At 46.8% G+C, this 16,854-nt stretch overlaps 1 protein-coding gene across 2 annotated transcripts in view; it reads left to right on the top strand.

Moving 5' to 3' along the window:
* The window catches only part of TOLLIP (toll interacting protein), a 199,891-nt gene that overhangs the window by 68,104 nt on the left and 114,933 nt on the right, over positions 1-16,854 (top strand). The window lies entirely within an intron of this gene.

The raw sequence follows: 16,854 nt of genomic DNA, 5'->3' as shown, positions 1-16,854 counted from the left end.
GAGATGCTGCTGTGGATTTGAAGTGGTGGATTGCAAGCAACAATCTTTCACAAGGAAAACCGTTCCAGCAGTCGCCACCAGTGGCCACAGTCATAACGGATGCTTCCACTCTAGGGTGGGGAGCTCATCTGGGGGATCTGGAGATCAAAGGTCTTTGGTCTCCAGAGGAACAGATTTTTCACATCAATCTGTTAGAGTTACGGGCTGTACGTCTGGCTCTCAAGGCCTTCCTCCCTTCCCTTCGTGGTCAGTCGGTACAGGTCCTAACGGACAATACTACCACGATGTGGTACATAAACAAGCAGGGAGGAGTGGGGTCGTACCTTCTCTGCAGAGAAGCTCTTCGACTATGGTCCTGGGCAAAGGACCATCGGATTTGCTTGATAGCAAACCATCTGGCCGGAGTCTTGAACGTGCGTGCGGACAGTCTCAGTCGCCACTTCTCGGCAGACCACGAGTGGCGTCTCCATCCAGATCAAGTCCGTTTAATCTTCCAGAAGTGGGGGTTTCCTCGGGTAGATCTGTTTGCCACTCGAGAGAACGCGCATTGTCCGTTGTTCTGCAGCCTTCAGTATCCGATGCAGGAAGCGTTGGGGGACGCGTTTCAAATGACCTGGTGCGGCCAGTTGCTTTACGCGTTTCCTCCCATACCCTTGATTCCTCGAGTATTGAGGAAGATTCACCAAGACCGGGCTCTAGTAATCGTAATAGCTCCGGATTGGCCAAGGAGGGTGTGGTACTCCGACCTTCTCCAACTCTCAACGTGCCCGCCGCTCCGTCTCCCTTTCAGGGCAGACCTCCTCTCGCAGTCGCAGGGGCAGGTTCTACACCCCAACCTCCAGAGTCTGCACCTACATGCCTGGAGATTGAACGGGGCAACCTGAGTTCCTTCTCTCTCCCGCCTGAGGTAGTGGATGTTATATTAGCGGCCAGGCGACACTCCACTAAATCTATCTACGCTAATAGGTGGTCTAAATTTGTTGCGTGGTGTGGAGAGAGGCAGATTGATCCTTTACAAGCTCATCTATCGGACGTTTTGTCTTTTGCTCTATCTCTGGCGCAGAAAGGTTGTGCAGTGGCTACCATTAAAGGTTATTTATCGGCCTTGTCAGCCTTCATATGTCTTCCAGACCAACCATCTTTATTTAAATCCCCTATTGTTATCAGATTCTTGAAAGGTCTTCTAAATCAATATCCTCCAAAGCCATTCGTTATGCCGCAATGGGATTTGTCCTTAGTCCTGACTTTCCTTATGGGGTCCCCTTTTGAACCTATGCATTCTTGCCCCTTGAGGTATTTGTTTTTAAAAAACAGTCTTCCTGATAGCTATAACATCAGCAAGGAGAGTGAGTGAGTTGCAGGCCTTATCAGTAAAACCCCCTTATACAACTTTTTATGGGGATAAGGTGGTGTTGAGGACCAAGGCTGCTTTCCTCCCGAAGGTTGTTTCACCCTTCCATTTGGCTCAGGCAATTACTTTGTCCACGTTCTATCCTCCGCCTCATCCTTCCAAAGAGGAAGAAAGACTGCACCGTCTGGATCCAAAGAGAGCGTTGAGCTTCTTTATCGATAGAACAAAGGATTTCAGGCTGGAGGATCAGCTGTTTATTGGATACGTGGGCAAGAGGAGAGGAAAGGCAGTCCACAAGAGAACACTATCCAGGTGGGTTGTTCTTTGCATTAAAATATGTTACTCTTTGGCAAAGAAGGATCCTCCTGAGGGCATTAGAGCTCATTCCACCAGAGCTAAGTCGGCCACTTCGGCCTTAGCCAGAGGTGTTCCTGTGGTCGACATCTGCAAGGCCGCAACTTGGTCGTCCCTTCACACTTTTGCAAAACATTACTGTTTAGATTCTGAGGTTAGAAGGGACGGCCATTTTGCACGGTCAGTGCTGCAGGATTTCTTGGTTTGACCATTTAGGCACCCACCGCCGGGCGTGGTACTGCTTTGGGACTCTATTCATGAGGTGAGGAATCCACAGGTAGTTGTATCCATCAGAAGAACGAGTTACTTACCTTCGGTAACGACTTTTCTGGTGGATACATTAGCTACCTGTGGATTCCTCACGGTCCCACCCGCCTCCCCGTTGCCTTTATGGTCTTGCCAAGTAATCCTTGAGTGCGCTCCTCTTGATCTTTGAGGGTGCAATAGATGTATATATATAATATATTTATATATATATAGGTATAGGTGTATATATCTTTATGTATATACTTGGTGTGTGTATATATTTTAAAAGAAAGAGTTTTATATATATATATATATATATGTACATAAAAAAAGATTTACAGTTATTCATACAATGTGGTGTATTTTTACAATATAATGGATGTTGCTTTGTTCTTTCATTGCATTGCCTGGTTGTTCTCATGCACGTAAAAAATGATTGGTACTGACGTCCGCACGTCGTCGAGGACCTCTTATTGCCTGTATGACGTCAGACGGCGTCGCGTGCGAGACAGTGACGTCCTCGTCGACGTGCAGAGACTAGTAAGAAGATTTCCGTCGAAGGCTGGCGCCATGGGAGTATTCATGAGGTGAGGAATCCACAGGTAGCTAATGTATCCACCAGAAAAGTCGTTACCGAAGGTAAGTAACTCGTTCTTTTAGGCTCCCAGTTAGCTACAACCTGAAGCGTCAGTAATCCAAGCCTCATAGGACCTATGCTTGTATTGAAAGTACTTGATGACAAGTTTTGTAATACAGATTTCTGCCTAGTGAGCTCTAGGAGTTTTGTGGTAACAAATGGCAACTAAAACAAGCTATGAATCTTGAAATTAATACAAGGTTGATGTGTAGTGTCGTTTTTGGAAGCTCTTTCTCAGAACTCCCAAAGTTGCTACTTCCAAATGTCAGATTTGTGATTGAAGCTTTTTAAGCTCTCTTTGGGTCCTTAAGCCCTAGTAAGATTTGGAAACACATGAAATGTATCTCGATCAAAATTAGAACTCAAGCCCAATATCCCCCTTCAGACAGATGTTCACTGAATGAACATGAATGCATAATGGAGTGTTTCCGATGTGAAGACTGACTTTGGAGGCGAGGCTCATGTTCTTTGATGAAATGGTGTTGCTCGTACTGAACCTTAATTCCTCCTTCCTATAGAATCGAGTTTGGCACGCAGTCCATTTCCATTATTCTTGCATTATAGTCTTAAAGATTTTTAATATATATATATATATATATATATATATATATATATATATATATATATATCTCTCTCTCGCACGGAACATATTTATAAACAGAAAACCTTTTTTTGTTATTTATGTACATAATGCTACGCCCTAAAATGCATGCATGTAAAGCTTTAAAACAAAGTTTTAAAGACTAAGGCTGCTTAACCTTTTAATTTTTTTCTTAGGTTTCTGTTGTTCTTATTAAGGTGTTAAATAAGCAGAACATTGTCAGTAACAGTCACTGTCTATATATAACGTATATGAAAGAACACAAGCCTGTCACCAAGCCCATTGACAGAAAAAAAATTCCAGACTTTGCATTGAGGTGCACTTTTAAAATATGGAAAGTTTCACTCCATAGGTAAACGAGGATGTAAAATCACAGAAAATGGAAGGCATGAGGGAAAGAACGGCATGAACAGGGAAACTGGTAAACACAAAAGACAACCAGCAAAGAGCACCTTTCCACTAGCGAATTCGGTCAAGCAGCAATGTTAAACTTCTCTACCCTTCTTCAGTGGTTCTGGTAGCCTCTAGACTTCTCATGCCTGGGTCCCACACATACCACCACAGCCTAGTCATGGAGCATCATTCCTCTGCAGACCAACCCATGAAAGCGTTCTTACAGAGTCTGGGAAACATTGCACTGGTTCAACTTAAGAAAAACAAAGGAGTGCCCATCTTTGACCTCTTTCAAATGGCCAGGAAACTACAATTATGCTGATACCCTCGAGTCCTCCAGACTCTTGTGATTCAGCTGCATTTCTGTCCTTGTTTGCGTTGCAGAGCTCCAGTTCTGGTAAAAGACAGACTTTTCATTCTTCCGTAAGTCTTACTTCATGCGTGCTGCCCACCTCAGCATCAGGTCATAAAGACAGCAATTTCACTGCCCCAAGCATTCAGGGATTATGTACATCTGGAGGGCAATCTACCATCTCTGTGATTAAAGTGTCAGTGGCAACCACAGTGAATTCCAGTACTCTTATATGAGCCATGCACCATAGGTTCTCTAGGATTTCAATTCTGCCACCTTGGTCACTCGTTCTCCTACTAGATATTCTGATCTCCACGCATCCTAACTGGGCACCACCACAACCGTTTTTATTTTTATTTTTTATTTTATTTTTAACAGCATCAGGCTTGCACAGGATCTGATCTGTTTCCACTGCAACACTTTTCTGGATGTTCTCTTTGTCCCATCCTCATCAACATCCTACTTTTCTTCGACTTTCTCTTGCCTCTGTTGCATATGGGCTGTGAAGAAATCTGCTTCCCTAGTTTGTCTCCTCCTTACATGACTGTAGGATTATGGCAAATCCCTATCACCAGATTGAGATGTGGGACTGCCTGCAGTTTCTGCAACAGCTGTCCGCTCTCTGGTGTGCCTCCCAGAGTGGCACATCTTTCAGGACAAGGGTTAGCAGACTCAATCCTTGTCACAGGCCCAGACGGAGGTCCTGTGCACTCTGGGAAATCCAGGGGTGTCTCGCATGCTGCTGGAGAGTAAGACCCAAGGGGCTTTGGAGAGGTCACTGATTGCCTCTCTCACAGAGAAGGTTGGCTTGTCCCATACCATCACAGAATGCCATGGCCATTTTGCCTTTAGACATTAGATCACAGAGAGGACATCCAGCTCCGAGCACATATTTCCCCTAGATCTTGTAGTTTCCTGGAGGATTCAGACTCCGCTCCAAGACTACAACCCTCCTCACATTTCCACCTGTAAAAGTCGGAAGGCCGACCAATTGGATCCCAGCCACAAAAAAGAAGAGTTGCTATTAGAGCTCAGAAAGGCAGAGTCACCTCGATGTCAGGCTTGCTTTGACCTTAAATTATTTCATAAAGAAAAAAGTGGGGGCGTGGCCAAGCTGGGCTTGGAATAGGAGGCACTCCCTAATTAAAGCTCCTGCCTGCTTGTACAGTGTCTGGAATTTGCAGGGTCCACAGCTCACTTTTGGTGGATTATTAGCCCTGGGGATGTGATGCTTTGAGAGAATCTGTGAACTCACAAGCTATTGCACGAGTGGGGAAGATGTGTGGCAACCATCTTGGGGACTGAACCCAGCTGTCCGGATGCTGCATCCTGCCTTATGATGATGGGAGCAACGACTAATGGTGTGTGAGTAAAGCAGAGAGTTCAAACAGTGCCCCCCCAGGTTTGAGGAGCTGCCTATGCCAGTGCCGTTGCCTAGTGTGACGAGACCGAGCTCTGTGCTCTCATATGTCCTGTGCTCTCCCTGCACTGCACCAGTGCCTTTGCCCCGCCAGCCAAAAGAAGTTGAGTAGGGCAGCCCATGACAGCTTTGCTGTGTGTCTTGTGCCCTGTTTCCATCCCATACAGCACAGAACAGTGTCTTTGCAGATCCAGGTAGAAGAAGAGAAGCAGAGAGAGCACCTGACATAGTGGCTTAGCCTTGACTATAAGGAGGTGAGTTCAGAGGCAAAGGTTGGTCTTATACCCCATGGGCCTAATGGAGTAGTCTGAACATTTATGAATATTTGAGGTGGAGTCGGCCAGACCCGTGCCAGAGGACTGTCCCGGGTCTGCGGGCACGCCTGAGCTAAGGTCCACCCAGAACTCTGGGACCTGGAAAGTGACTCTCATAGGCGTTCTATTTGCTGTGAAGTGGTTTCGAAAGTCCTCCGAGACCATGGTTTGTGCACCTCTTTATCTCAGCATGGCCCTTACAGACCCAGAACTCAGTACTTGCTAAAAACTGAGTCAAATTAGTCTGATTCCTCCAGAACTCATTTGCAACTGTTATCTGACCACATAGGCAAGCCCTCCGGTCCACTCCTTTTCATTTGATTCCTAACCCTCTCTGGAACTGTTGAACACTGTTTGCAGTTCCTGCAGGGATGCACAACTAGAGAATGCTGTGGGGTTTAGGGCCACTGTGTTTGTTTTGTGCCACAGTACGCTTTCAGGGATAGAGCTGTATGTGGACTAATACGTGTTAGATATGCTGTCCACCACAATCTGACTGGTGTCTTTATATGGTTAACACAGCAAACTACTTAAGAGCATTACACAATTTGGGTCTTCTTCTGTGCAGCAATTCCAGCTGTATTAAGAGATTCTCACTATCCATCACCCGTAGATTGCCCAGTGGGCTCCATAGATGAGTAGTGTAGACTGAATACACTAGGCTCCTTGGGTGCACAACCCATGGACACTGGCTCGAGCATGTTTTGTGTCACACAATCTAATTCACTAGCAGATTTCATGATTGGCCACGATCGAGGCCTTCCACTGCCCTCGTTTCATGATTGCTAGGGGTAAACGGTAACCGGAGGAAATCATTGGCAGAAATGTTGGTACGATAAGGGGCACCAGCCAAAAAATGTTTTAAAAAATTAACACGAACAAAAAACTTGGAGGGGCTGCATCAACCCCTATAACACAATACTAAATGGATACACACTGAAATTGTCTCCATCAAAAAGTTTCTACGTTTGTCTACATGAAGTCTGAAAAGATATCTCAAAACTGGGCAGCAGAGTAGATGCTCTTGAGCGATCAGTTGACATCCGTTCAGAGGGCCGGGAGATGCTTTGATGCAAGGTTCAAATTCTAGAAGGCCAACATTTTGAATTGCAAATAAAGCAAGAATACCCTGCAAACAGAAGCATATGCAACAGTATCTGCATCAGAGGCATCCCCTGGTCAACGGATAAGAATGATATTAAGACCTTCACCTCAGAACTGCTACAGACCATCCTGAATTGCCCTCTAGCACCCCACCTCTGCTGTGCCTCATGCACAGAACTATGTTCATTTCAATCCATTTTGAAAACACCCCAGATATTCTTATTCCTGTTTGCTTCTTTTAGGACGGAGAAGTCATTTTACCAATTGCCATAGTAAAAGCAGAACTTATTTTCAGAGGCCTTCAGCTGTTCCAAGACTTGCCACTTGCGCATGGACTTCCTACTAACCACCTACAAGAGCACAAAGTGCAATACCAAAACGGGAAGCCTTCTATCCTTATCTTTCAGTGGAACAGAAAATTATGCTGTTGGGCTTGGCCCTCTCTGCAGGGTCACTCCCCTTCACTTCTCCCCCCACCTCCCCAGACGATTTGGCTTTACCCACTCCTGTTTTCTGAATGAGATTCAAGTGGCTTTTAAGGACTCTGTGCACTTTACCACTGCCAACCAGTGTAAACGTGCATGTGTTCACTCCCAAAAACATGGCAAAAATGGCTCCCACCTGATTGGCACATTTAGCTTCATTATAAGTCAGTAGTGAAGTGGTATACCATATACCCAGGGCTGGTAAACTAAATGCAACTAGCGGGCCTGTAGCACTCCTTGTGCAACCCATTTAAGTAGCCCCTTAATACACGTCTCAGTCTTGCCAGTGTAGCCTGTATGCAGTTTTGAACTGACAGTTTGACTTGTCAAAATAACCCCCTTGCTATGCCTACTTTTTCTTAAGTGTAAGTCACCCGAAGGTGGTTCTTAGGCAGCCCGTAGGGCAGGGTGCATTGTAATTCAAAGTTTGGACGTGTACTTTTAGTTTTTACGTGTCCTGGTAGTAAAAAAAAAAATAAACTCACATTTGTTTTTCACAACTGTGAGGCCTATTGCTCCCATAGGACATCTTTGGGTTACTTTATTACATTCAATAAGTGATCACATTTGATTTGGAACAGGTACAAATCTCATATTTGATGTCTTAAGAAATCCTCTTTAATGGTGAAGTTTGATTTTAAGTCACAATTCTGAAAATGGCACTTTTAGAAAGTTGACTTTTTTTGTGCTATCCATTTGGTTGGTGCCTGTTTCCAAGAAGGAAGGAAATTCTAGACACTTCTGTTTGGAGCAAACTCCGTACATCTACTCCACATCAAAGTGGGCCCCAGGTTAAAAAGTAGGGGTCTCGAACACTCTCTTGAGTTCACTTCTAAACCTGTGGAAGGACTCAAGGGGTAATGCCCTGCTGCCTCTGGCTTGCTGTATACTTCAGAGGACTGACTGTCCTAGTTCTTGAAGCCTGCCCTGTGTCTTCAAAGGACTGTTTTGCTGCTGGTGACCTGCTTGAACTCTAGACCTCCAGAGTCACTCTAAGGGAAGGTTAACCGACCTCCAGATCAGAGCCTCTGGAACACTGGACCCAGCTTGAGTGAGTCCTGACTTTCCAAGTTGTGCCCTTGTGTCTCTGGCCCTTCAGACGTGGTGCGCAAGGTTCCCAGATATCCTAAATTCAAAACATGGGACTTTCTGGCAAAAGTGCTCTGAGAACCTAGAGAAAACCAGGACCTTACATGCTTGTTGATCCACCCAAGGTTCATTGCTGGCTGGCTGAAGTAATGGCACCTCTTGCTACATTCTTCTCCACAGCAGCAAATCCTGTTCAGCGGCTCCTTGCAGTAGGGGGGTATCTGACCTCGTGGAGCCCTCATCACCTACACCCTGCATCATCATTCCGCTGAAGATTTTCGACTGCATAAAAGAGACCTAGGCCCATATTTATACTTGTTTAGTACCACATTTGCGCCATTCTTGCGTCAAAAAATGACGCAAATGCGGTTCTAAAGTATAAATGCAGGCCCAAGTCTGAACATAGACATTTTGACTGCAGATTTGTTCAGCGCTCCCTGATGTCGACTCCTCCTCCTCAGGCGCTGCCAGCTGCCTTGCCCCGCTGAAGTTCAACTTCTCAGACATTTTCCCTGAAATATGTTTCTAAATCTGAAGCTAAGCGCTGCAGGCTCAATCCACTTTTTGTATCCGAAGTGCACTCCATCGACCATAACATCTGGCTTTGACCTGGTTTCGAGTGACTAGATGTCCGCCATTGGCACTTTAATGCTTTCAGGTGCTGTTTTTCACTTACATTTTTAAAATTAATAACTCCTGTTCTAGTGATAGGATTCTTGTTGTTTTGGTGTCAACTAAGTTTATTAAAATTTACTCCATCTTGCTAAATTAGTGGTGTTTTTTGTGTGTGTTGTGTTCACTTTATTACTGTGTGTGTTCTGCATAAACACAATACACATTTCCTCTAAGTTAAGCCTAACTGCTTTGTGCCAAGATACCAGAGGGTTAAGTACAGGTTAATTTAGTGACTTTGTGTGGTTTACCCTGACAGGGATTGTGGCTGGTGCTTGAGAAGCGTTCACAACCCCCCCCCCCCCCAACCAGCAACCCAAGTTCACTTTGGCAGGAGCGGTGGGATCCAGTTTGTGTGTGGTGCCATACAGTGATTAGTGTAACACTAAAATCCCATATACGTAATAATCTGATACAAGACTAAACTTTTTTAATTCTCCTTGATTGGCCATTTTTGCATTTTTCAATTTCACTCCCATCCTGACTGCTTGTGCCTGTGACTCTGCCTGCAAGCATGGAGTTTGAGCTCACGAAACTGGAGAGCTACACTGCAGCTGAGCTCAGAGAATTCTGAAAGGAGAGGGGAGATGCAACCTGCAGGATCCTAGAGAGGAGGAGCCCCCTTCCAACGGTCTGTCCGTTGAGGAGCTGGAGGACAGGAAAGCTGAAAGGGAGACCAAGCTGCAGCTGGCCAGATTGAAACTGAACTCAGCAATGAAGGAGGCTGCTTCAAAAAGAGCATTGGAGGAGGCCACCTGGGCCCTTTAGGAAACAAAGTTGGCCCTGAAGGAGAAGAAAATGGTCATGGAAGACAGAAGAATGGCCCATGAGCTAAGTCTCCACTCTGGACGGGAGAATGCCAAGCAAGTAGACTCTAGCAACAATGGTGAAGCGTACCCTCAGTATCTGCTGGAGAGGTGAGAGTCCATATACCACAAAACGTGGTGCCCAGCTATGTTGTGAGAGATGACATGGATAAATGGTTTTCTGCATATTAGGTAACCCTTAGAATGCACAGGGTCCCGAGGGTGGGTGGGTGGGGGTGTTCCGGTTTGAGGAGCAAGCTTGGGGATGAACATGCCTGCAGTGGGGAGTCACACCTTTTTGACATAGAGGTGTGGGGGGATCACATTGGCATTGCACCTCCCAAAATAACCCCTCCAATTCTGGGCTACTTCAGTGAGCAAAACTGCGGGTGTCACCATACTTTGCAACTCCCTCACCCCATAGGCTATAACTAGAGATAAAGAATGCTGTTACCTAAAGCTCTAGATCCAGAGGACTGGAACCACTGGGACCATGCTAAAGTTATATGCCCCTAAAGTGGCACGAGACTCTTTTCTCTGTTCCTTACAAAAAAAAAAAAAAAAAAAATTGAAAGCAACCCCCAGGGGATATAGTGGATAAAGGCTTCAATTTGGCATGGGACATAGTCAGTGAGCAAGAACCCAAACATATATTCAGGGGCAGGTGTAGTGTCGGCCCTCCTTAGAAAGGGAAAACAAGCTGGACATAGTTGACAACTGGCGACATTTAAACTAGTATCTCTAAGATTACTCCTTTTTGTTCATGTGTTCACTCCTCATATTTTAGAATAGACAGTTTTTTTTTTTTTTTTTTTTTTTTTTTTTAACTACACACTCACTCCAGCATTCTATGTACTCTGCCATGCTCTCAGTAATTTCTAACTTAGATCATGCTCCCCTTAATCTCGCTTAGTAGGGTGGAAACCAGCTGCCCTGAGGACCTTAAATTCCTCTAATAAAGTTTCTGTACACAACTCAGTCTTGCATGCTTTAGGATGATTTTAAAGCCACTATTAGGGTTCCATCATCACAGTTGAAATAGACTGGGCCATAAAAGCATACCTCTTGTAGCAAAATCTTACATCGAAAATTGGGGCAATTGAGTATTTAGATAAACGACCTCTATCCCCCCCCCCCTCCTTTAAAAAAGAATCAAAGTAATTTGTCTATTTTGAGACACCAACTCAAATACCATTGAATAAACTGAACAGAAAGCTCACTGCTATCTTTGGGTCAGTGCTTCTGTAACAAAGGAGATGAGGCAGGCACCATAGTCAGGTCTGTAAGTTTGGGGCGGTGGGGGGAGTATGCTTCAGATTTCCTAACAATCAGGCTGGCATATAATGTTCAAATACCATATATGACAAGCGGGACACATGAGAGGGGCTTAAGGGGCAGTGGAAGGGAGCAGAATGCGTATTGGTAGGGGTACTTACTTAGCGAAAGCACATCATATCATGAAATAACCTACATTTTTTTGTCTTTCCAAACAGACTGTGTGCGTTTTTGTCTGTTGTCTTATTGCCATTACCCTGGGGCGCTGCATTGCCTCTTCCCAACGATCCCTAAGAGAGCCCAGTATGTCTGTGGCTTTGTTCATAATCTTATGTATTGGGAAAATGGCCTTCTGTAGCATTGGGTCACGTAGAAGCCAATCTTAAAGGGGGGGAAGATTCCCCCACCTGTAGCCCCCCTAGTATGTGTGTACCCTTAGGGCGAGGACCATCATTATATAGCAATAGTATTTAGAGTCTGCGAGTTGAAACTCCACTTGAAACGACTGGAAGGGTAGGGGCCCCTTCCAAATGTCCCCCAACCCGATCAATGCCTAGCAGCCCCCAACATGAGGAAGCCTTTCAAGCTACCCACCCCGAAAGTAATTCACCGTGTTACAGGGCTGGGGTGGGGGGGGGGTCTTCTCAGTCATCCTCTCTGCCTATCCCAGGAATTTTAAGGCTGCTGACCACACCTCCACCACTTTCGGAGTGTGTATCAATAGAGTATTTCTCAACCCTTTTCTATATAGTATCGCAAGGTAGTCTCTTGGACCCATTGCCTCCCTATCCACCTGGAGTGCTTGTTCTTAGCGATCTACACATCAATCAATGAATCATCCAACATTTTTAAAGTGCACTACTCACCCGTAGGGTCTCAAGGTGCTGTGGGGTAGGTCATCAAAGATTCAGTTGAAGAGCCAGGTTTTAAGGTCCTTCCTGAATTGAGGTGGCGATGGCGACTGCCTGAGGTGGAGAGGCAAGATGTTCCAACATTTTGCTGCAAGGTGGGGAAAAATCTTCCTTCAGCCGAGGACTTCCTTATGCGGGGTACAGTGGCGAGCGACTGCTGGGAGGAGTGGAGAGGTCTGACATGGGAGTAAAAGGTGAAGCGGTGGTTGAGGTAGCAGGGTCCAAGGTTGTGGAGGGCTCTGTAAGCGTGTACAACTTGAAGTTGATCCTTTTTTCTTGACGAGGAGCCAGTGGAGATCTCTCGGGTGTCCTGTGATGTGTTCTCGGCTGGGGATGTTCAGGGTGAGTCTGGCAGGAACATCCTGGATTTGTTGTAGCTTGCTCAGGTTCTTCTTGGTGATTCCGGCATAGAGGGCATTGCCGTAGTCAAGTCTGCTTTTGATCAGGGCGTGTGTCACGGTCTTGCAGCAGTCACTTCGGATCCATCTGAAGATCTTCCTTAGGAGTCGGAGGGAATACAAACGGGTGGAGGTGACGGAGTTGACCTGTTTGTCATGGTGAGCGCTGAGGCGAGCGATGCAGAGGTTGCATGCGTGGTTTGTAAGGGTGGGAGGGGCTGCCAAGTGTTGAGGGCCACCAGGAGTCGTCCCAGGATGAGATCTCGGTCTTGTCGGGTTTAGCTTAAGGCAGCTCTCCTTCATCCAGGCAGCGACTGCTTCTATCCCGTCTTGAAAGTTCTTCTTGACCATTGTGGGGTTTTTGGTCAGGGAGATGATCAGCTGGATGTTATCAGCATAGTAGACTATGTTCAATCCATAGTTTCTGATGATTGGGGCGAGCGGGGCCATGTAAATGTTGAACAGTGTGGGACTCAACAAGCATCCTTGGGGTACTCCACAGCTGATTTCTGTAGGTTCTGACAGGTGTGGGGGGAGGGAGAGAGGCTGACTCTGTGTTCTTCCTGTCAAGGAGGAGTGTATGCACCGAAGGGACTTGCTGCGTAGGCCTGCTGCATGGAGTCTGGTGCATAGGGTGCAGTGAGACACTGTGTCAAAGGCGGCCGGTAGGTCCAATAGGATGAGGGCTGCTGTTTGGCCACAATCGAGGAGAGAGCAGATGTCGTCTGTGGTGATGAGAAGGGAGGTTTCGGTGCTGTGATTAGGTCTGAAGCCTGACTGGGAGATGTCCAGGATGTTGTCCTCAATGTGTTGGCGGAGCTGAGCATTAATTGCTTTTTCGGCGACCTTGGCTGGGAAAGGCAGCCGCAAGATGGGGTGCTAGTTCTTGAGATCCGTGTGGTTGGCTGTGGGCTGATCTCAGCGTGTGTCCAGTCCTCGGCGGTAAGTGGCCGACTCTAAGGGCAGTTGATGGTCTTGCGGAGCTCGGGTGCGATCAAGGCACTGGCTTTGTTGAAGATGTAGTGGGAGATCCAGAGTGGATGCTGCACATGATGGAGCAAGTCTCGTCTGTCGTGAGGGGGGTCCAAGCGTGCAGAAACTGTGGGGGCTCAGTGGATCAGAGTTGGGGTGGTTTTGGTGAGTTGGAGTGTCTTTGGGTCTTAAATTGTTGTAGGTATCCTTGATTTTCCGATTGAACAAGGTGGCTAATCTGTTACAGAGGTCCTGGGATGGAGAAGTCTTAGTTGGCCTTTGCTTGTGGTTTGGCGAAATCCTTGATGATGGTGAAACGTTATTTTCCCAAACACTCACTCATTTATTACTACGAGTTGTGAGCCTCAATAATATTTAAAGAGATCGGGTATGGCCAGGCTACCATCATATACCCCACTGTGAAGCCTGTGAAGAGCTATCCTAGCACTCCCTTGGTCCCACAGAAGAAGGCAGACCTCCTGTTCCATTTTCTGAAACGAGGCACAGGGAATGGTTTATTCTTTAGGACATACAAAAATCGAGGCAGGTCCATAATTTTATACTACGCAGCCTTACCCATCAGGGAAAGTGGCAGTGTCCACCAGTGACCAACATCTCAATGGAACCTGTCAAGAATTTCATACACATTCCGTCTCTGGAACTCAGAGGCATCTTGCGTGACATATATGACCAAATAGGTAAAGCCCTCAAACTCCACTGGTATTGCATTTCTTCATGGCAATACTGGTGCCCCATCCACCAAAGGATACAGTCATGATTTGATCCAATTAATACGGACTGTGCCTGGTGAATTACCATGGTTATTACTTTGCGAAGCCTGATTGCCTGCACCTTGGCCTCGAAGTTCAATAAAGATATGAGCCGATATGGCGAGCATTTAGTCATGGGCTTGTGTTTCTTGGGGAGCACCACAATAGTTGCAGTGCGCTGGTCAAATGGCAAGTCTCCCTCACACAATGCCGCTTAGAACATTGCCAACATATACTTTGATATTTTGGTGGACACTACTTTGTACATTACGACCGGAAGGCCGTTTGGATCCACCACCCTCCTGGACTGTAGGGTCCTTAGGGCAGTCAGGAGCTCGCCCTCTGAAAGGTCTCAGTCTAGGGCCTCTCTATCTGCATAGTTTGGACCTTGAGGTCTTTGAGGAACTCACCACAGTCCTCCACTGTGACCCAAGAGGTGGATGTATAGATCTCTTCATAATAAGATGCAAAGATGTCCGCAATCTTGGTCGCGGACCCCACTGAACACACCTTCCTCATCTCGTAGTTCCAGCACCCAGTTCCAGCCACAATCCTTTCTCTCCAGCCACGCAAGCAACCTACCAGCCTTGTTTCCCACTTTGTATAACCTACGCTGGGTAGCCCTGGCCACCCTTTCTGAAATCTCACTGAACTCACTTTGCTTGAGGTGAAGCCTATAGCCACATCCCTATCTGCCTGCGTGAGGGCCCTATGCTCTAGTTCTTGAATCTCCCTTTCCAATGTGTCCAAGTCAGCCCGCTGATCTTTTTTTTTTATTCCCACCGTCTGGTAGAGCGCCCGCCCCCGTATCAGTCTTAAATGCCTACCACAAAATATTATTGGAATCAACTGTATCCTTGTTGTCTTGGAAGTATATGCCTCCTGTAGGAGGCTGGCCTGGCTTATAGTGGGTACCCTGTGGTACTTACACCCTGTGCCAGGTCCAGTTATCCCTTATTAGTAGAATAGAGGTGTTTCTAGCAGCTTAGGCTGATAGAAGGTAGCTATGGCAAAGCAGCTTAGGCTGAGCTAGGAGACATGCAAAGCTCCTACTACACCACTTATATCATGTGCACAATATCATAAGAAAACACAATACACAGAGTTACTAAAAATAAAGGTACTTTATTTTTATGACAATATGCCACAAGTATCTCAGTGAGTACCCTCAGTAAGAAGGTAAGGAATATACAGAAGTTATATGTACACAACCCCAAAACAGGTAAGTAAGAGTCAGAAAAGTAATGCAAACAGTCTAGAATTACAATAGGTTGCAATAGGTGAACATAGGTCTAGGGACAACACAAACCATATACTCCAAAAGTGGAATGTGAATCACGAATGGACCCCAGACCTATGGGAGCTTGTAGAGAGTCGCTGGGACTGTAAGAAAACAGTCAGGGTGTCCAAGATACCCCACCCCAAGACCCTGAAAAGTAGGAGTAAAGTACACCTACTTCCCCCAAAAGAACACAATAGTCGTGATAGGGGGATTCTGCAAGAACCACAAACACCAGCAAAGCACTGAAGATGGATTCCTGGACCTGAGGACCTGCAAAGCAAGGGGACCAAGTCCAAAAGTCGCGATAGTGTCCAGGGGGGGCAGGAGCCCAGGAAACCCCGGATGAAGGTGCAAGGAAGCTGCCTCCGGATGGAAGAAGCTTGGAATTCTGCAACAACGAAGAAGACTAGGAACTTCTCCTTTGGATGTAAGATGTCCCACGTCGCGATGAAGGTTGCAGAAGTGTTCCCACGCAGAAATACCGCAAACACGCCTTGCTAGCTGCAAGGGTCGCGGTAGAGGTTTTTGGGTGCTGCTGGGGACCAGGAAGGACCAGGATGTCGCCCCTTGGAGGAGGAGATAGAGGGGACGCTCAGCAACTCAGAGAGCCCCCACAGAAGCAGGCAGCACCCGCAGAAGTACCCGAACAGGCACTTAGAAGATTTGTGAACCAGAGCTGGCTCAGAGTCACAAAGGAGGGTCCCACAACGCCGGAGGCCAACTCAGAGGGTTGAGCAGTGCAGGACGGAGTGCTGGGGACCCAGGCTAGGCTGTGCACGAAGGAAATCCTGGAAGAGTGCACAGGAGCTGGAGCAGCTGCAAATCACGCAGTACACAGGTTTGCAGTCTAGCGTGGGGAGGCAAGGACTTACCTCCACCAAACTTGGACTGAAGGATCACTGGACTGTGGGAGTCACTTGGATAGAGTTCCTGTGTTCCAGGGACCACGCTCGTCAGGATGAGAGGGGACCCAGAGGACCGGTGATGCAGTCTTTTGGTGCCTGCGTTAGCAGGGGGAAGATTCCGTTGACCCACGGGAGATTTCTTCTTGGCTTCCAGTGCAGGGTGAAGGCAGGTGACCCCCAGAGCATGCACCACCAGGAAACAGTCGAGAAAGCTGGCAGGATGAGGCTCTACAATGTTGCTGGTAGTCGTCTTGCTACTTTGTTGCGGTTTTGCAGGCGTCCTGGAGCAGTCAGCGGTCGTTCCTTGGCAGAAGTTGAAGAGGGAAGTGCAGAGGAACTCTGGTGAGCTCTTGAATTCGTAATCTGAAGAATTCCCCAGAGGAGAGACCCTAAATAGCCAGAAAAGGAGGTTTGGCTACCAAGAAAGGAGGATTGGCTACCAAGAGAGGTAAGAGCCTATCAGAGGGGGTCTCTGACGTCACCTGCTGGCACTGCCCACTCAGAGCAGTCCAGTGTG

Source organism: Pleurodeles waltl, chromosome 3_1, assembly GCF_031143425.1.
Source record: "Pleurodeles waltl isolate 20211129_DDA chromosome 3_1, aPleWal1.hap1.20221129, whole genome shotgun sequence".
Taxonomy (NCBI): domain Eukaryota; kingdom Metazoa; phylum Chordata; class Amphibia; order Caudata; family Salamandridae; genus Pleurodeles; species Pleurodeles waltl.
This window is presented reverse-complemented; position numbering and strand designations above follow the sequence as displayed.